Source organism: Diabrotica virgifera, chromosome 5, assembly GCF_917563875.1.
Source record: "Diabrotica virgifera virgifera chromosome 5, PGI_DIABVI_V3a".
NCBI lineage: Eukaryota > Metazoa > Arthropoda > Insecta > Coleoptera > Chrysomelidae > Diabrotica > Diabrotica virgifera.
Genome location: NC_065447.1, coordinates 127,100,560 through 127,122,060, shown reverse-complemented (window position 1 = coordinate 127,122,060; position 21,501 = coordinate 127,100,560).

Below are 21,501 nucleotides of genomic sequence, written 5' to 3'. Positions count from 1 at the left end.
ATTCACGTCACGTCATTCACGTCACGTCATTCGCGTCACGTTATTTACGTCACGTTATTCACGTCACGTTATTCGCGTCACGTTATTCACGTCCCGTTATTCACGTCACGTTATTCACGTCACGTAAATGACACGTCATTCACGTAACATCATTCACGTCACGTTCTGTTAGGCACTATACGGAAAAGAAGAAGAAGAATTGACAGTTAATGTTGAACGTTGACAGAAGAAGAATTGACAGTTGGCTTCTGTGTCGCCACCGCTTTCATTTGACACCCCATACGTCAAAATCGGATCATTAGCAAAGAAGATATGCTGTAATGCCGTTTTGGCAATGTCTATGTGTGGTTGATTTTGTCTCAACTTATTTTCCGTACAATAACATATTTTTTCCGTTAATCACGATAACACATTTCCTGTAAAAATATGTTATTGTGGTTACCGGAAACTGATAACAGTTTATAATACTAATATCTGTGGTTACATGTTATCATCTGACTACATCCGGACTTTTAGCATTGTGGTTTGTCATATCTTTAGCGGTTTCCTGTTGTTGCAAAAATATCGTCTGCACTCTTTCCTTATCAACCATCCACATCCGGAATGTTGATAAACAACAACTTGTTATTTAAAATATTTTTGTAAATAATTCAAAATATTTGATTTTTCGTAATTTTGTACAAATATTATATTTTCAACTCTATATATGATGATCGTATGGCATTTCACATTTTTATACATGTTCAGTATGGGCCATTTTCATGATGATGATTATATAGCATTTCACATTTTTATACATGTTCAGAATGGGCAATTGTCATGATGATGATTATATAGCATTTTTATATACTTTCCGATTGGCCATTGTCATGTACTTCACATGTTGCCTCTTGCCTTTTCAAAATCAACAATCTTCTTACGACCCTCTGGTCATTGTTGGTCGTTGCAACCTGTACATTCAACGAGCCAAGGACCCTGATGGATAGGTATCACGATGGTCGAGAATCGGTATGCCGATTCTGGCCCAGAATTTTCCCACGGTGAGCGAGAATCGGTATGCCGATTCTGGCTCATGTGAGCGGCAATCGGTATGCCGATTCTGGCTCATGTGAGCGGGAATCGGTATGCCGATTCTGGCTCACGATGTTGCGCCTCCACCACGAAGTGAGCGGGAATCGGTACTGTTACTCTACTCATTTTTAATTATTAAAAGGATTTGTTTTAATAAGAAGATTACTAAGAGATGCCGTGTATCCCAACACATCTTCCTTTCCTTCCGAAAATTTTCTGACTACGGAAAAGGAAGAAAATTTTCTAATAGTACCACCACCTGCTTACTGCGTTTTAATAAATACAATATATACATTTTTTATTTCCTATAAATAATAATTAAATACAAAAAAAATAAAAATGTTCGTTATCGACATTGTTCCCGTTTCACTTGTCACTCACTGTGTTCTCGGATTGTAAGCATATAATCTATTCTTATGTATTTCCCTGATTTTATTGTTTTCCAATCTGATCTTACAATTAACATTATTTACCTCTGTTATTGTGAAGGGGCCTATATAAAGACTATCAAACTTACCATTCTCTTCCCTTTTTACCAGGACTAGGTCTCCTATTTTAAAGTGTTGTGGTGTTGCTTTGCGCTTGTTATTTTCTTGTCGCTCTTTTTTGTGTTTTAGTAAGAAGGTTCTAGCTCTCTCGTGTGCGCTTTGTAGTTTGTAGCGTAACTCATTGTAGTAAGCATCTATATTGTAACATGGTTGAATCTCCTGTGTAAGGTCTTCTGGTAGGTTAACCTTCCTGCCATATAACAGTTCAAACGGTGTGTAACCATGATACGCGTTAGGGGTTGTATAGTAGCAGTATGTGAACATCCTGCAACACACATCCCAATTTTCTCTGTCTTCGTCTATGAATGCTCTTACGTACTCGTTTAATGTTCTGTGTAGTTTTTCGCAACTTCCAATGGACTGTGGATGGTATGCCGTTGAGAAGTTGTGCTCTATTTTTAGTAGCTTTGTTAGTTCCTGCATTACTTCATATTTATATTCTGTGCCTTGGTCTGTTCTTATTTGCTTCATGAGTCCGTATGTTGGTATGAAATGATGAAAAATTCCTCGGGCTATTGTCTCTGCTTCTTTATTGCACACGGGTATATTGACCGCGTATTTCGTAAGCTCACATAACATTGTTATACAGTATCTATTACCTTCGTTACTTTTAGTGAATGGACCTATCGTATCTATGTATACTATGTCCCATGGTTTGGAAGAAGTGTCCGATATCACGAATTCCTCGACATGTGTTCTTTTCGGTTTGTTAATTTGACATTTATGACATTGTTTAACGTATTTTCTTACGTCTTTTTCCAAATTTTTCCATCTAAATCTTGCTTTTAGCTTCTTTATGAGTCTGTTATTTCCTACGTGTCCTCCAAACATCGGATGATTATGATATTCTTCTATTAACCTGTGTTTTTCTTTGTCATTTTATATCGTTTCTGGTACTTCACATATGTATATTTCTACATTCTTCAATACAGTCGAACCCGCTTATTAGAATACCGGTTAAAGGAATATCCCGGTTTAAGGAATAGAAATTTGAGGTCCCAAAACGTTTTCACTAGGCTTATATGATCGGTTCTTAGAATATCCCTGTTATAGGAATACTTTTTCTTGGCACAACGGCTATTCCAATAAGCGGGTTCGACTGTATTTCGTTTCCTTGTTTAATAAATTCCTCAATTGTGCACACTTTAAAAATAATATCGTTTACGTATATTTTTACTTTACGTACTGCATTCTCTACCGCCAGCTTATCAAGCTGTGCCAACATTTGGTTTAAATCGAAATTATTGAATCCTGTGGCTATGCTCTTGCTGCACTTTATTTTGTTTTTGACCCTAATGCTCAGTCTTGGTGAGATTAGTTTTGCTCTAAAAGACAAAATTGGTAGTCTATGCGCCTCTAAATTATTTAGTACCTTTCTTACTGTCTGTTTGTGGGCTTCTGGCTGTAGTGCGAGTTCACTTTCTGCCTTCGTTTGCCTTGCATCCCTTTTCTTTTCTCTTGCTTGTGCTCGTGTTATAGCTAATATATGGGTATTATCTATGTATAAGTCCTTTAGTTGATGTAATGTTATTCTTGAAAGACTATCTGCATAGCTATTTTTCCCTGTTATATACTCTATTTCGAAATCGTATTCCTCTAAATCTAATCTGATCTTTGTAAGTTTCGAAGTTGGTTCTTTCATTGCGAATAAATGTGTTAGTGGTTTATGATCCGTTTTGACTAAAAATGTTGGTGCTCCATATAAATAACATTTGAAATGATTAATTCCCCAATGAATCGCTAGTAATTCCTTAACGATTATAGGTTTATTACATTCTCCTTTATTGAAACTTCTTGATGCGTATGCTATTGGTAGGTCTATTCCGTTATAATCTTGACTTAAAATTGCTGAACAAATCTCGTTGGATGCGTCTGTTGTTAGTATGAATTGTTTATTGAAATCTGGATATTTTAGGATCGGTGGCGTCATCAGAGATGATTTAAGCTTATTGAATGCTTTTTCACATTCTTCTGACCAAAAAAATTCTACTCCTTTTCTCGATAATCTATTGAGTGGTCTGCATATTTCAGCAAAATTTTGAATAAAACGTCTATAATAGTTACAAAATGCTACGAATCTTTTTGTTTCTTCCGCTGTCTTAGGTGTCGGGTATTGTTCAATCGTTGCATATTTCGCTTTGTCCGGTGATACTCCTTCCTGAGAAAGATCATGTCCTAAGTATGTTACTTCTCTTCTAAAAAATTGACATTTTCCTGGGTTAAGTTTCAAATTGAATTTTCGACATGTCTCGAATGTCTTTTTCAGGTTGTCTAGGTGATGTTTTTCGGATATTCCTATTACTACTATATCGTCCATGTAAAGAAATGCTTTGTCCGGTGTTAATCCCGAAAATGCTATTGACATCATCCTTGAAAAGCTATTTGGGCTTACATTTAATCCAAAGGTAATGTGGTAAATTGAAATGCTCCATTTTCTGTGCTAAACGATGTGTATTTTCTCGATGATTTTTCTAATGGTATCTGGTGAAACCTGACATTAAGTCTATAACTGAAAACCATTTTGCTCTTCCTAGTTGATCTAGTATCGAGTCTATCCTTGGTAAAGGAAATTTGTCTGTGACTATTTTCTTGCTCAGTTGTCTAAAATCTATGCATAATCTCCATGCTTTATTTCCATCTATCGCCTTTTTCGGTACCAGCACTACTGGGCTGTTGTATTCTGATGTAGACGGTTCTATTATTCCTTGGTCTCTCAGTTTTTGTACTTGTTGGTTTAATTCCTCTGTTTGTGCATGAGGTGTCCTATAGTTTTTAATGTATACCGGAGTTTGGTCTTTAACTCTCAGTTTCTGCTCGTAGAAGTTGTTACATGTTAGCATGCCATGCCTTAGGGCGAATATACCTGAATAATCTTCAAATAAAGATACTAACTTATCGCGTATGTATTCTGAAATGTCTAACTTCAATGATTCCCGTAATTCCTTTTTCCTATCCTTGCTGTCGTTGATCAGTCTATATATGTTGAATAATTTAATGTCTAATGTTTTGATTGCGTTTGTCTCTACTTTTACTGTTTCGTAGGTTGTGTTCAAAATTTTGATGTACGGATTATTACTTGAAATAATTGCTCTCGCTATGAATATTCCTGGTTGTATTTCCTGTTGTTCCACTATCCTGTCATTCTTCAGCATTTGAAAAATTTTTACGACTCTGTAAATTTCACATCTAGGCGGTATTATTATCGTGTCATTATCTATATTATCCAAAATGTTTGTACTAATGTAAAAATCGTTGTCCTCTTTAATGTGCATTTTAAGGTTAGCGTAGTCTAGTATGCATTGAAAGTTTGAAATAAATTCTCTCCCAATGATTCCTTCGGTTGGAATAGGAAAGATAGGTTCCACTAACTGAAAGATATGCTCAAATCGAGATCCTTTTACTTCTAGCGTTGTTTCAACTTCTCCCATTGTTTGTAATTCTCCTTTAGTTACTCCTTTTATTTTCGCTTTTGTGTTTGGTTTCACATGTTCCTTCATAAAATCTTGTGAACATTTCAGTATTGAAATATCAGCTCCTCTGTCTATGATAAAGGTATTTGTGTTTTCTAAGATTCCTGTTTTCATTCGTACAAAATTCGTTAGGTTTAAGTCGAAGTTGTAAATATTATGTTCCACTTCTAACTGTGTACTTTCCTTGTTTCGTTCATTCAAAACCCCAACTGCTGGTTTTCTGGTTCCTCTTGGCTGTTTTCTAACTCAAGTAGCCTTACGTTTCTGTTACGTCCTCCTCTCTGGTTCCCTCTGTACGTTTGGTTGTTGAATTGTCTATATCCTCTGTTGGAATAATTCCGTTGGTTTCCTGTTTCTTCTCCTTCGTTCCGTTGTCCGAAGTTATTTCTTCTTCCTCTGTCGTATTTGTTATGGTATTCTCTTCTGTATTGCTGTTGTCCTCTCCTATTTTCATAATTCGTCCTATAATTGAACACTCTTCCCTGTGTGTTCTCCTCTGTCGTATCAATCGATAAAAATTTAGATACTACTTCCTGCGGTGTTTTGAAATTATCTGCCTCCAGTATTAACTTAGCTCTATCCGTATTAACATTTCGTTTCATTGTTGCTACGACTGTTTCCGTTGTGTATTTTTTCGCTAGCTCCAATGGCATTCCTTCCGCTATGTATGCTACCTTCAACTTTTCCGCTAATTCCTCTACTTCGGATGCGTACACTGCTGCATCTTTGTTTCCTTGGCTTTTCTTTGCTAACTTGTCTATTATCGTTTTCGGATTGTCGCCTCTTAATTCCTTCTTCAGTGCCGCTGCTATAAGTGGGATCGTATCCTCTGTGGTTATCAGGTTTCTAGCCTTATTAGTCAATCTCGTTTTTATTGATGTTATCGCTGTTTCTTCATGTCCTTCTGCTATTTTTCCAAGTAACTCTAATGCGTCCAAAAATGGTTGTAGTTTCCCTGCGCTTCCATCAAACTCGTTGGGCAATACCTTGCTTGCAATATTCAAAAATTCGTTGATTGTCAGAGCCATGATTAATATTTTTATATCTTGTTTTATGTCGCTTTTTCCCTCTTTTATTTCCTCGCCATTTTTTTCCTCTATCTCCTCGTCACTTTTTTCCTCTATCTCCTCGTCACTTTTTTCCTCTTCTACCTCTTCGTCGCTTTGTTCTTCCTCTATTTCCTTGTCGATTGGTTGGTGTATTGAACTTGGAACTACTGTTCTTAAGTTTACAGCTTGAAATGAGCGTATAACCTTGTCTCTTACTTTTCCGAAATATTTGTTGCACGCTTCTCTTTGTTTGGTTGATAGCGCTTCCCAATTTTTCTTCGTTAAATGTGTGAATTTGTTATACAATTTAATTAGCTGTGTCGTTACTTCTTCTTGTATTTCCTTAGATTTAGGTACTTTCTTCTTCAAGACCCTTCTTCTTTGTCTTGTTACTTCTTGCGTAATCTCCTCAACTATTTTTACGAAGTCTTCCCTAGTAACTTTGTTGCTACTCATTTATTCATAATTTTCCTTATTCCTGTACCCGCAACGAACGCATAAATTTGACAGTCTTACGAGGTATAGTAAATATATATGTATATAAAATGTTATGTCAAAAATAGTAAAAATATAGTAAATTGTAATAAAAATTCATTATATCAATCAATATAAATCACCATAAAAATTAGTAGACCAATAAAAATGTAATAAAAATCAGTAAGTAAAATAATAAATGGATAAAAGGTCAGTAAAGATAAAAATATATGCTAGTAAATATATAAAAATCAAATAAAAATCAATATCAAATAAAAATGTATCATTACGTCCTATAAATAACCATAATATTTGTAAAAAAAAATTCCTTATAATACCAATAAGGTAATTAAAATAAACTAGGTAGATAAAAATAGGTAAAACTTAGATTATGTATCTTAAATTACGATTATATTACGTTATTAAATGGTTATACGAATCAGGAGTAATATCGTGGAAATACCATAAGAATAGCTAATATGGACTTACCACTTTTACACGGTCTGTGTTCGTATCACCCAAAAGTCCTCGCTGCACGTTCCATAGCATTGTCCATTATCCCACGATTTTCCATCTCCATACCAAGTTCCATTTTCCATACCATTTCCATACCAAGCTCCGTCTCGGGCCTGACGTCTCCATCCTTTTTCTATATACCACACTGTTCTAGGGTGGTCGAGGTGCCAGAACATTGACGTGTTTCTCCATACTCGTCCCGTTTACCAGTCCTGTGTTCTTCCCTGGTCTTGGATCGCCATATGGTGGCTACTAGCTTCTGAGCTACCTCAGATAAGTAAGGGGTGGTTACCCCCTACCATAAGGGTTGATGAAATAACTCGTATCACCGTAGATGCATTTATTTTGTAAGTTAGAGTACTAACGGTAAAGAGCTGGTGGTACGTTAGTTCTCAGTAGCTGTGATGTTTTCCCTTTGGGATCTCAAATATTAATGACTTACTCTTCGCAATGGAATTAGAAAATAATAATTAGTCTTCTCCTGTTTATTGTTTTGGTATATAATGAAAGTAAGATTGTTTTGGTTAAAAGCGCTGAGTCGACTAGGTTATAAAAATAATGAATACTACTGTTATTTCAAACCGACCTTGGTCAAACCTAAACTGTTACACCGATATGTGCTAATGTAGGTCGATCGTATTTACTATCAACAAACGTAGTTGTTTTGCTAAAGACATTTTTAATTATTAAAAGGATTTGTTTTAATAAGAAGATTACTAAGAGATGCCGTGTATCCCAACACACACTTCTCTTCTATGAAATTTGTATCTCGTTTTTCTTCTGTCCTCAGAATATTGCTACGGCTTGAGATATTGTATTTCGGACACCGATTGTGCTAGAGAAAAAAATTTAGTACGGTTTTGCTCGGAATTCAGCAAGGAGTCTACCTACTTAATTTAATATTTTCACATCATTACCCTAATGACGTACGGGTATGAAATATAGACAGCAACCTACTCCCAGTCCAGTCCAATATACCTGCAAAATTTCATAAAAATCGGTCAAGTCCTTTCGGAGGAGTATGGTAACAAACACTGCGACCGGAGAATTTTTATATAGATGTAAAATATTTAAATGGCTATTAAAAAATAACGGTCCGAAATAGAAAATTGAAAATTTAGGATTATATGTATCTTTTGCTTCTTCATCTCATAAAAATAGTAAATAACGGTTTTTCCAAAAATTAAAAAAATATATCAGGGGGGCAACCCCCCTTATGACGTACGCGTATGAAACTCCATATTATCCTATTCCCAGTCCGCTCGAATATGCGTGTAAAATTTCATAAAAATCTGTTCAGTCGTTCTCGAGTTATAAATGGTGTAACTAACATAACCTCGACTTTCTTTTATATATAATATATATATATATATATATATATATATATATATATATATATATATATATATATATATATATATATATATATATATATATATAGATTAATTGCTAATTTATTCCGCAAAACAAAAATTTATTGCTTCAACCCCTTCAGAGAAGCAGGTGGCCATTCCAGCTTAATATTAAGCTAGAATAGCCAACATTCATATTTCCGGAACGAAAGTAGATATAGGGTAGCTTCCGGCGGCATATTTTATTGCTAATTAATTGCTCAAAGATTGAGTATACAAGAATTTACAAACTCACCCCTTCAACCCCTACCGTTATCATCATTCCCCGGAATCCACAAAAAGTGAAAATAACCAGTTTAAAGACCTAAAACCAAGTACATATTTTTGCTTATTAATTGCAATAGGTCTAAGCCAAAAATGAATGTTTTGCTTCCTTCTCCTAACGAGCCACAATGGCTACTGCGGTTTAATACTTATGGCTACAATACTCAATTCTCCTATTTCAGTAACGAAAGCAGATAGAGGGTCGCTTTCGGTGGCCTATTTTATTGTTAATTATTTAATACGCAAATTACAAATTTATAGCTTCAACCCCTTCAGAGAAACAGGTGGGTTTTCCAGCTTAATATTAAGCTAGAAGAGCCAACATTCATATTTCTGGAACGAAAGTAGATACAGAGTAACTTCCGGCGGTATATTTTATTGCTAATTAATTGCTGAAAGATTGGGTATACCAGAATTTACAAACTCACCCTCTCCAACCCCTACCATTATCATCGCTCAACGGATTTCACAGAAAGTGAAAATTACCAGTTTAAAAACCTAAGACCAAGTGGGTATTTTTTCCTAAGCAACTGCTGCAGGTCTACGCCAAAATCGATTTTATCGCTTCATCCCCTAACCAGCAACAATGGCTAGTGCAGTTGAATACTTAAGCTACAACAATCAATTCTCCTATTTCAGTAACAAAAGCAGATAGAGGGTCGCTTCCAGCGGCCTATTTTATTGCTAATTAATTGCTAATTTATTATGCAAATTGCAAATTTATAGCTTCAACCCCTTCAGAGAAACAGGTGGCTATTCCAGTTTAATATTAAGCTAGAATAGCCAACATTCACATTTCCGGAACAAAAGTAGATAGAGGTTAGCTTCCGGCGGTATATTTTATTGCTAGTTAATTTCTAAAATATTGGGTATATACAATAATTTACAAACTCAACCCCTTCAACCCCTACCGTTATCATTATTCCCCGGAATCCACAAAAAGTGAAAATAACCAGTTTAAGGACCTAAAACCAAGTTAGTATTTTTTGCTTTAATTGTTACAGGTCTAAGCCAAAAATGAATGTTTTGCTTCATCCCCTAACGAGCCACAATGGCTACTGCGGTTTAAGACTTAAGGTTACAATACCCAACAGTCCTATTTCAGGAAAGCAAGCAGATAGAGGGTCGCTTCTAGCGGCATATTTTATTTCTAATTAATTGCTGAAAGATGGGGTATACCAGAATTTACAAACTCACCCCCTCCAACCCCTACCGTTATCATCGTTCCCGGATTTTACAAATTGTGAAAATAACCATACTCTGGGCTAATTAGCAAAATTCATGGAAAAGTTATTTATCAGCAATTTTATTGCTGGAATCGAATTATAAGATTCTATATATTAATAACATAGGTATGCAAAGTCCGCAGATAGTGTGCTACTTTTTTTATAAACAAAATGGCGCCGACAAATCTTATTTTTTTCAATTATTGCTCTATAACTCCGAAGATTTTAACTTTACACCAAAAACACTTAAATAAAAATTCACCCCAATTTAATTCTACATAGAAGCATGTTTTTTCCGATTTGCTCCGATGAAAATTTTCCTCGGAAAATGTGGGTTTTCCCAACAAAATCTCGAATTTTCAAATAAATTTTTTGGGCCAGTAATTATTTATCAATAATTATATAGTTTGGTGAAATAAAAGCTTTCTTGGTATAGATTATAAATTCAGAAGCCGGTGAAAATGAAACGAATATTTTAGCAACAATTCAATTTTTAATTAACAATTTACAGTCGCTATAACAACCAAAATAATCATGAGACATTGATCAAACTTAAAAAGATTATAAAGGTGTGATGCCTATTTAATATTTTGTCGATAAAATCTAAATTTTTCATTTTTTTTGCATAATCTTTAAATGTTTAAAAAAAAATTGTTATAAAAAAATTAACATTTCTCAGAAATTGTTTATTATATTCTAATTTTATAAAATACTTAAAATGCGTATTTCATAGGTCTTGAAAATGAATGCTTTAAAAAAATTTTCCAACCATTTGCAAAAAAGTTATGAAACAGCAAAGTAAATATACAATTTCTCCGTTGTTTATAATTTGTTTTAATTGTTTCAGAGCTAAAAAGTGAGTCTATGGTACAATCTAATTACTCACAAAGAATGTCAAAAATTAGTGCAATGGTTATATTTTAATCAAAGATTAAAAAGACTTTTTTTTGTAATTTTTAGCGCAAAAGTAGGCCTGATACAGAGTCGGAGCTAAAATGTTCACTCGAAGCGACTGACACGCAGCATACATTATTTATAAAAGTATACGTCTCGCGCGGCCGGTCGTCGCTTCGAGTGAAAATTTTAGCTACAATACTGTATGATTCTACTTTCGCGCATGTAAATTACAAAAAAAAATATATTTATAATCTTAAATTAAAATATAACCATTAAACTGATAATCGATATTTTTTGTAAATAATTAGCTTGTACTTTAAACCAGGCCCGGACTGGCCCGCCGGCCCACCGGCCCTCGGGCCGGTGCGCCTTTTGCCTTCGTTAGTATTTATCCATAAAAATATAAACGCCGAAAAAAATTTTTTTTTAACCTTTACACAAATATGATGCAGCTACTATTCCCCTAAAAAATGTTTTGCTTCTTTCTGATTTCGCCGTTTAGCTCCGAGGGCGCACCAGAAACCTTCATAAAGAAGCCAGTATCAATTTCAGCTGTTTCTATTATAATAAATAGCTTGAATGAAACGAGCGGCGCCCTCGAAGACAATTTTTACGATTCGGGCGCCTTTCGTAGGTATCAATTTCAGCTGTTTCTATTATAATAAATACCTTAGATGCGACGCGCGGCGCCCTCGAAGATAATTCTTATCTACGTTTCGGGCGCCTTTCATAGGTATCAATTTCCGCTGTTTCTATTATAATAAATAGCTGAGATGCGACGTACAATCGTCCCTCGAAAACAATTTTTAAAATTTGGTCGCCTTTCGTAGGTATCAATTTGTGCTGTTTCTGCTGTAAAAATGCTTTTCGAGGGCACTGCGCGTCACATCTAAGCTAATTGATTATCTGATACCTGATATAAACAGTTTTACATCTTTGTAGGTAGGTAGGTGTAGTTTTTTGCTCTCCATAACTAAATTATACATATAGGATTGTTGTGGCCCAGAATTCTAAATAATGAAGGCCGACAACGAACAAAATACAACTTGTCAACTTACTTGTATTAGGTATCAGATAATCAAATAGCTTAGATGCGATGATCGGCTCCCTAGAAGACCATTTTTGCAATTCAGGCGTCTTTCGTAGGTATCAATATCCGCTATTTCTATAATAATATAAGAGTGTTACATCTCAAAATATTGGCTTAAAATATATGAGTGCAGTTTTCTGCGCTCCATAATTGCATTATACATATAGGATTATTGCGCCCTCCTACATAATGAAGCAAGTGGCTACAACAAAATTCAATTCGTGTCAGGTATCAGATAATCAAATGCTAGAACACATAGCTCGAAAAAGGCTTCCGGGTTTTATGTTAATACTAGATGCCACGCGCGGCGCCCTCGAAGACCATTTCTATGATTCGGGCGCCTTTAGGTATCAATCTCCGTTGTTGCTGTTTAATGCCACCGCTGCATTGGCATTAAATTAATGTACATGTGCAGTTTTCGGCGCTCGTTCATTCGTTCTTACAAATCTCCTGTTTGCACTCTTACTAACCTCTTGCACTCCTTTCTTACTCTCATACAATTTGTCCTCAGATATCCATGCCGCTCATTCCACCAGTATCGTTGTTTCCTTTCATACCTCCCATTTGACTTTACACAAGCCAACTTCGGTGCCGCACTCAGACCCTCGATCAACTTACATCCTCGCGTCTCGAACCAATCAAGCCTAAGGCATCCACCTCCTTATTTAAAAATCTCTTTAGATTGATATATCTATCTTTCTGTTTTTTCCTTTTGCTCGTTATTTCAATAATCACATACTTATGTAAGCTGAGCGATTCTTCTTCCAAAACAGTCTAGCTTATGACCCTGTTTAGAAGTAACGCTGAAATCAGTGAGATGTCCACAAAGGATTTACTATTACCTCTCACGAGCCTAGGTGCATTACCGTCATTTAGCACAGTAAGCCTCACGGCGTAGATCCATTCTGATAGGTATTTCTCTCTCCCATCAGAGCTCCTATCTTTAATGATTTTTTGTCGAGAGACCAACTTTACATATGGTTCCTGAAATAGGATCAAGCCATTACCTTCCCTTCGTGAAAGTGCCTCTGCAACGTCGTGAGCGGCCCTCGTCCTTATCACCATATCACTTCCCACATTTATTTGAAGGAACTTCGTATTAGATAGTTTTTTATCTCTCTAACTGACTTACCCGTACGATGTCTGATTCCTGGTCCTAGGTGCTTTTATCCACTCTTTCCTCGTCAGTTGTGGCAGGGTCTCTCTTGAGGCTCCGCTTTTCCGGGATCAGTTTTTTTTACTCCGGGCACTGTAAGCTGTCAGATCTGTGACCGGACTCTTTACCAAACGGACCAGTCAGTCTCGTGCCTGGTGCCCTCTTGCCACATTTGTAGCAGGAGTCCGCCCTGTTTTCTACCTTGCAGTCGGTTTTACTACGCTCGAATTGCCTTTTGCTAAACCATCCACAACTTAGTCACGGATTACCTAACACCATGTGGTTGTGGATTTTTTATCGAGGTTTACTCTTATATTATATGGAGTTTTGGAGCGCTCTAAAAATTTGAAAAAATTCAAAAAATTCTGTTGAACACCGATCATCATGATTTTTGTTAAATGTTTTTGGATCCAGTAGGTCCTTCTGTAAAAGTATTGGAAAAATTACTCAGACTTTTCAAAAATTTGTTTGGAGTCTCCAGAGAGTACCTACCAAAGAGTGTAACGGAATAAAAGGGATACTGGGAAACTGAAGCTATATTTTTGTCTCATCTTCATATAATTTACTACATACTCCCAATAAAAGTAGTCAATTACATAATGGTTTTAACTTAAAATTAAACTTAAAAAAATTAACAAGTAATATTGATTTACTTTTGCATAAAAAGTTTGATGCAAAAACTTACGAGGGGTCTAGCGCCTTTGTTTAGAGATTAGGTTGGCGCCTTTGTTTAAAGATTAGGTTGGCGCCTTTTTTAGAATTTGGGTTGGCGCCTTTTTCATGAGCCAGTCCGGCCCTGCTTTAAACTCACTTCTACGCTTTGAAAGAATTAAAAAAAAATTATAAACATCGTAGTAATCGTATGTTTACTTTGCTGTTTCATAACTTTTTTGCAAATGGTTGCAAAAAAGTTTTAAAGCATTTATTTTCAAGATATTTGAAATGCGCATTTTAGCTATTTTTTAAAACTACAATATAATAAAAACTTTCTGAGAAACGTTAATTTGTTTATAACTATTTTTTTAACATTTAAAGATTATGGAAAAAAATAAAAAATTTATATTTTGTCGACAAAATGTTAAATAGGCATCTCATCTTTATAAGATTTCAAAGTTTGATCAGTGTATCATAATTATTTTGGTTATTATTGCGACCGTAAATTATAATTTAACAATTGAATTGTTGCTAAAATATTCGTTTAATTTTCATCAGCTTCTGGAACTATAATCAATCCAAGAAGGCTTTTAAGTCACCAAATTATTTAATTATTGGTAGATAATTACTTGCATACTTGCATTGTAGTCTACTTGCATAGCCTCTTTGATAAGGGGTAGAGACCCCGAAACACGGTGTCAGAGGATGGCAAGAGACTCGAATTGAATCAAAACGAAAACGATTATTTTCTTTTCTTTTTCATACCTTACTCGGTTTAGAGTACAAAATGACCACGTTTCGTTAAAGTATTCTGAGACGCATTGTTGGAGTGCTCCTCCTAGCAGCGCCGCTTGGTACTATCGTATCTCGGTAAACAGAATCCTGACTCGTGGTCGAAATTTATTTTTATTTATTTTGTCATTCCCCGTTAGAGGACAGTCTAACCACACTCTGCTGCAGATATTTTAATATATGCAGTTCTTCTTCGTTTCGAGTTGATTCAATTCAGTCTACTTGCATAGCCTCTTTGATAAGGGGTAGAGACCCCGAAACACGGTGTCAGAGGATGGCAAGAGACTCGAATTGAATCAAAACGAAAACGATTATTTTCTTTTCTTTTTCATACCTTACTCGGTTTAGAGTACAAAATGACCACGTTTCGTTAAAGTATTCTGAGACGCATTGTTCGAGTGCTCCTCCTAGCGGCGCCGCTTGGTACTATCGTATCTCGGTAAACAGAATCCTGACTCGTGGTCGAAATTTATTTTTATTTATTTTGTCATTCCCCGTTAGAGGACAGTCTAACCATACTCTGCTGCAGATATTTTAATATATGCAGTTCTTCTTCGTTTCGAGTTGATTCAATTCAGTCTACTTGCATAGCCTCTTTGATAAGGGGTAGAGACCCCGAAACACGGTGTCAGAGGATGGCAAGAGACTCGAATTGAATCAAAACAAAAACGATTATTTTCTTTTCTTTTTCATACCTTACTCGGTTTAGAGTACAAAATGACCACGTTTCGTTAAAGTATTCTGAGACGCATTGTTGGAGTGCTCCTCCTAGCGGCGCCGCTTGGTACTATCGTATCTCGGTAGACAGAATCCTGACTCGTGGTCGAAATTTATTTTTATTTATTTAGATAATTACTTATCTAAAACTTTATTTGAAAATTAGAGATCTTGTTGGGAAAACCCGCATTTTCCGAGGAAAATTTTCATCCCAGCAGATCGGGAAAAACAAGTTTCTATGCAGAATTTAATCACGGTGAATTTTTATTTGAGTGTTTTTGTTGTAAAATTAAAATCTTCGGAGTTATAGAGCAATAATTGAAAAAAACACGATTTTCGGGCGCCATTTTGTTTATAAAAAAAGTAGCACACTATCTGAGGACTTTGCATACCTATATTAATAATACATAGGATCTTATAATTCGATTCCAGCAATAAAGTTGCTGGTAAATAACTTTTCCCAAAAATGGCCTATTCTCCGATAATCAGCCCAGACTACCAGTTTAAAGACTTAAAACCAAGTGAATATTTTTTTCTAATTAACTTGTGCAGGTCTACGCCAAAAACGAATTTTTTGCTTCATCCCCTAACGAGCAACAATGGCTACTGCGGTTTAATACTTACGCTACAATACCCTACACCTATTTCAGGAACGAAGCAGATAGAGGGTCGCTTCCAGCGGCATATTTTATTGCTAGCTAATTGCTGAAAGATATGGTATACAACAATTCACAAACTCACCCCCCCCCTTCCGTTACCATTCGCCGGATTCCACAGAAAGTGAAAATTACCAGTTTAAAAACCTAAGACCAAGTGGTTATTTTTTTCCTAAGTAACTGATGCAGGTCTACGCCAAAAACGATTTTTATGCTTCATCCCCTGAAGAGCAGCAATGGCTACTGCGGTTGAATATTTAAGCTACAACACTCAACACTAATATTTCAGGGACGAAAGCAGATAGAGGGTCGCTTCTGGCGGCATATTTTATTGCTAATTTATTACGCAAAATAAAAATTTATTGCTTCAACCCCTTCAGAGAAACAGGTGGCTATTCCAGCTTAATATTAAGCTAGAACAGCCAACATTCATATTTCCGGAACGAAAGTAGATAGAGGGTAGCTTCAGGCGGCATATTTTATTGCTAATTAATTTCTGAAAGATTGGGATACAACAATTTACAAAATAACCCCCTTCAAGCCCTACCGTTATCATCATTCCCCGGATTTCACAAAAGGTGGAAATAACCAGTTTAAAAACCTAACACCAAGTGGGTATTTTCTTGCTAGTAATTGATGCAAGTCTACGCCAAAAACAAATTTTTTGCTTCATCCCTTAACGAGAAAAAATGGCTATTGCGGTTGAATACTTAAGCTACAAAACTCAACACTCGTTTCGATTTCAATTCCCAAAATAGCTTGACTTTCAGGTCCTAAAAAACGAACAAAAAGTGGTTTCAGAAACATGCCCCTAAATTTCAAAAAATCCACAATCTGTGACAGAAATATAGAGAATTTATGTGAAATTACTCATATATTTTATCTTCTTCTTACGGTGCCTTATCCTTAAGGACGTTGACCATTACATTTTCCCATTTAATCTTATTAGCAGCCATCCTGAATAGTTCTATGGAGGTCATATTCGTCCATTGTCGTAGGTTTTTAAGCCAAGAGTTGCGTCTTCTTCCTGGTCCCCTTTTGCTATTGATTTTGCTTTCGATTACGTTCGTTAAGTTGGAGCAGTTCATACTTTTGATTTCTTACGATGAAAAAAAAATTGTATTTTCCGTTTTTTTAATATAAGCATAAGCTCTGTTTCCTTGTTCATCCTTCGAAAGACTTCCGCATTTGTCGTATGGCTTATGTAAAAGACATTCTGAGCATTTCACGGTAGCACCAGAGTTCAAATGCCTGGATTTTTTTGTGTTATTTCTGTCATTGTCCAGGCTTCAACCCCATAGAGGAAGATGGAGAAAACATAGCACTTATGTATTCTAGTTCTCAATGAGATATCCAGCTGGAGGTTGCATAGAACTTTTTGCATTTTGTAAAACACTGTACGTTCCTTTTCCAGATGTGTTCTTACTTCCAGTGAGTGGTACAAAGTTTCATCAAGGTTGCTTCAAAGGTACGTTATTCTTGTTACTCCTTCACTCCTTCCAGATCTGTTTCGTCGATATTGACCTTCACACTTCTGTTTAGGTGCTTGCTGATGACCACACTTTTTGTCTTTTTTGTACTCAATTTCATTCCAAATTCTCTACAGGTATTTTATAAAAAACAAAAGTTAATTAATTGACATTCATTGCAGGAGATGTTGTGGTTTTTCAAGTCTATAATGAACATGAAGAAATTAACACCATACCATTAAAGACACTCCATAAAAATTTAAACATACCCCACGACGACGATCATCAGCTAGTATTAATGGGTGCTATCGGATACACTGGTGTAGAAGGAACCAGTTTGTCTGATTTTAATGAAAATCGAGGTGGTCACTACATAACCTATACCTATCGAAGAAGAAACACATCTTGGATGGGCTTCGATGATTAACTAGAAAAATCATTTTTCGTTAAAGAAACAAAAAAAAAGCCCAGATTATTAATGTAAATGTAAAATTAAAGATAAAATAAATCAAATTAAATAAACAACACTTGCTTTAATTTTTTGGTAACTATGCTTAAATTCTTTCGCAGCTTATTAGCACGCATAAATGCAAAAATTATGGTCAACTATCTTATTCGTTTTTTTGAGGACGTTGCATACTTTATTTTAACTGTACAGATTTTAGAGAATCTGCAAAAATTACCATTTAGTTATTAAAAAACGAGATACAAAATCTGAGTATTGGGTCACGTGCTACAGATATGTGATAATGGATATCGACAATTTAACATGGACTCTAAAGTATAAAAACTCTACAAATCAATATTGAACTGTACAGATATCCTTAATGAGCATTTAAGAAAATTATAAATGAAATATGAGTGTTGGGTACTGTGGGTTTATTATAAAACTGCAGTAGCCATTCTTGTTCGTAAGGGGATGAAGCAAAAAATTCATTTTTGGCGTAGACCTGCAGCAATTAATTAGCAAAAAAATGAACACTTGATTTAAATCTCTAAACTGGTTATTTTCACATTTTGTGAAATTAAGGATATGAAAAAAACAGTAGGGGTTGGAGAGGGAGTGTCTGTAAATGCTTCTATACCCCACCTTTAAATACACCCATAGCACTCCATGGGAGCGTTAAAAATGCTACTTTAAAGCACTAGTGACTAGTGCTTTAAAAATTTTAAGGCACTGCAGTTAAAAGTGAATTGTCAAATTGTGAAACGTCAAAATATTTATATTTCATTTGTTAACATTAATATTAATCATAGATATATAATACTCTAGATTGCGCCCTGCGATCTTAAAATGGGTGACGGTTGCGACAGAGATAAATGAGCCTATTTGGTCGGTAGTCTCTTTTTAATTTAAGGGGAATATCGACGACGTGAATATCCCACTTTATCGAGTAATATGTGTTGACAGTTGGAGCGGGTGGTGACGGGAAATGGTCTTTGGTCTTCGGACCAAAGAGGTATTATATATTAACATAGAAGGAGCCTACCTTCCGCGCTTCCTGACTACAAGATCTCATGGACTGGTTTGCTGCATCTCTTTCTAACACATTGTATCGAAAATCTATGATGACATTCAGTGTGAATATAGGCACGGAAGAGGAGGACAACTGTAGCAGCTTTACTATGCGTAAGAGTGAAACAGCACTAATCCAAATAAAAAAGATGGTGTCGTCACTTCGCTCTGAATTACACTCTCTCTATGCTAATATATAACTCTATGCTTCGGACGTGGATAATCGTGGTTCGAATCCCATACCAATCTTTACTTTTTTTATTTTTATTTAATCAATATTGTGTTTATTAGATATTTTTACATCTGAAAAATGGACCTAAGTAAATCTAGCAGATAATAAATGTATGTATAGTAAGTTAATATTGGAATACATAATTTGTGAACTGCATAGTAAAATAAAAGTCATTCGTTATTAATATAAATTCGTCCTTATTCGAATGATGTGAACGTTTGTTTTGCTTCTACTTTTTTTTAAAAAATTGTAACAATAGTTTCATAAATAAAAATAATGTCTAATTACTTATAATTGAATCGGTCATTTCAAAAACAGCAAAGTCCACAATTTTCAGAAACTAACTTTTTGAGAGGAATAGACTCCTTTAAGATAAACGTTGTGTGCAAAAACGCAGTCCAGTAAAAACATTAGGAACAAAACTACAATATAACTCTGAATTTTGATGTCATCCATTTCATCCATCTTTCGACTATATAGTTAGTTTTCTTTGCTCTTCTGCAAAATTAGCAATATGTGACTCATGTTGTTTTTGAAATGACCGATTCAATTAATAAATCGATGGTACATTATGTTGATATTAATTATTGGTAATTTTTTACGAATATTTTTAACAATTACTTTATACTATTCTACAATTAACTTATTAAAAAAATAACATTGGCTTTTATATTTTTAAAAATCTATAGGTACCTACACAGTTTTTCTTATTTGTTATATATTTCTTTGCATAGATTTATTTTAGAGATGTAATAATATCTAATAAACGCAATATTGATTAAATAAAAAATAAAAAAAGTAAAGATTGGTATGGGATTCGAACCAGGATTATCCACGTCCGAAGACAAACGACCAGTTTCCGTCGCCATCCGCTCGAACTGTCAAACCATCTAAAATACTCGACAACAGAGTAGGATAGTGACGTCGTCGATACTCCCCTTGAATTAGAAAGAGACTACCGACCAAATAGGCTCATTTATCTCTGTCGCAACCGTCACCCATTTTAAGATCGTAAGGCGCAATCCATAGAGTTATATATTAGCATAGAGAGAGTATCATTCAGAGCGAAGTGACGACACCATCTTTTTATTTGGATTAGTGCTGTTTCACTCTTACGCATAGAAAAGCTGCTACAGTTGTCCTCCTCTTCCGTACCTATATTCACAGTGAATGTCATCATAGATTTTCGATACAATGTGTTAGAAAGAGATGCAGCAAACCAGTCCATGAGATCTTGTCTTCAAGAAGCGCGGAAGATATGCTCCCTCTATGTTAATATATACCTCTATGGCGCAATCTAGAGTATTATATATCTATGATATTAATAGTACAACTTGCGCAATTTAAAAAGATGGTTTAAAAGGTTTTTTAAAATTTAATTGAAAATGTATTATTGCATTTTTAACACGTTTGTAGAAAAAAAAAACCATTAAAATTTGTTAGAATATACAACAATAAAAGTAAGATGTTATTTTATAGTCGTTAGGATTTACGTATTGACAGTATAGGCAGTTTTGATGTACCTAATGTCAAAAAAAAATATAAGAATGTAATGTCAGTCAAGTTCAAGTAAAAGTTTTTGTAGATATTGTCCTGTAATTGAGAATGAATAAATTATAATTGTCGATATATAAGACTTTTTTAGAAAAAATATTGTATGATATACGTGTTAAAAAGTACATTTTTAAGGCACTCATGTGAAACTTTCACATGCGTGCCTTAAACGTGTACTTTTAACACTTATATCGTAAATAACTATTATCTTAACACAATGATTTATTTCGCTGTGTGTAGGTAATATCACTTTATTTTCAAGAAATATTAACTTAATTCTAAATATACGATTATATCGGGGAATATATTTCTTAACATTAAATACATTAATTGTAGGAGTAACTGAGGGAGTAACGACTAGACTAGTGTAAGGACGGGTGTGGGAGAGACTGATAATTTCATGTGAAAGTAGGATTGCACCAGGGCTCGGTGCTTAGTCCGTATTTATTCTCATTAGTTTTGGACCAGATAACAGCGAAACTAAAGGGTAACATTCCATGGTGCTTAATGTATGCTGATGATGTCGTGTTAGTAGAAAATAGTGAAATAGACTTAGAACAAAAACTGGAACAGTGGAGACAAGCCCTGGAGGAAAAAGGTTTAAAACTTAGTAGGACAAAGACAGAGTATTTGCAATTTTCATTTAAAGATGGAGTTACTACAAATAACATGGTATCTTTGGATGGTGAACTGATTGTAAAAAGCAATAGTTTTAAGTACCTGGGATCGGTATTACAG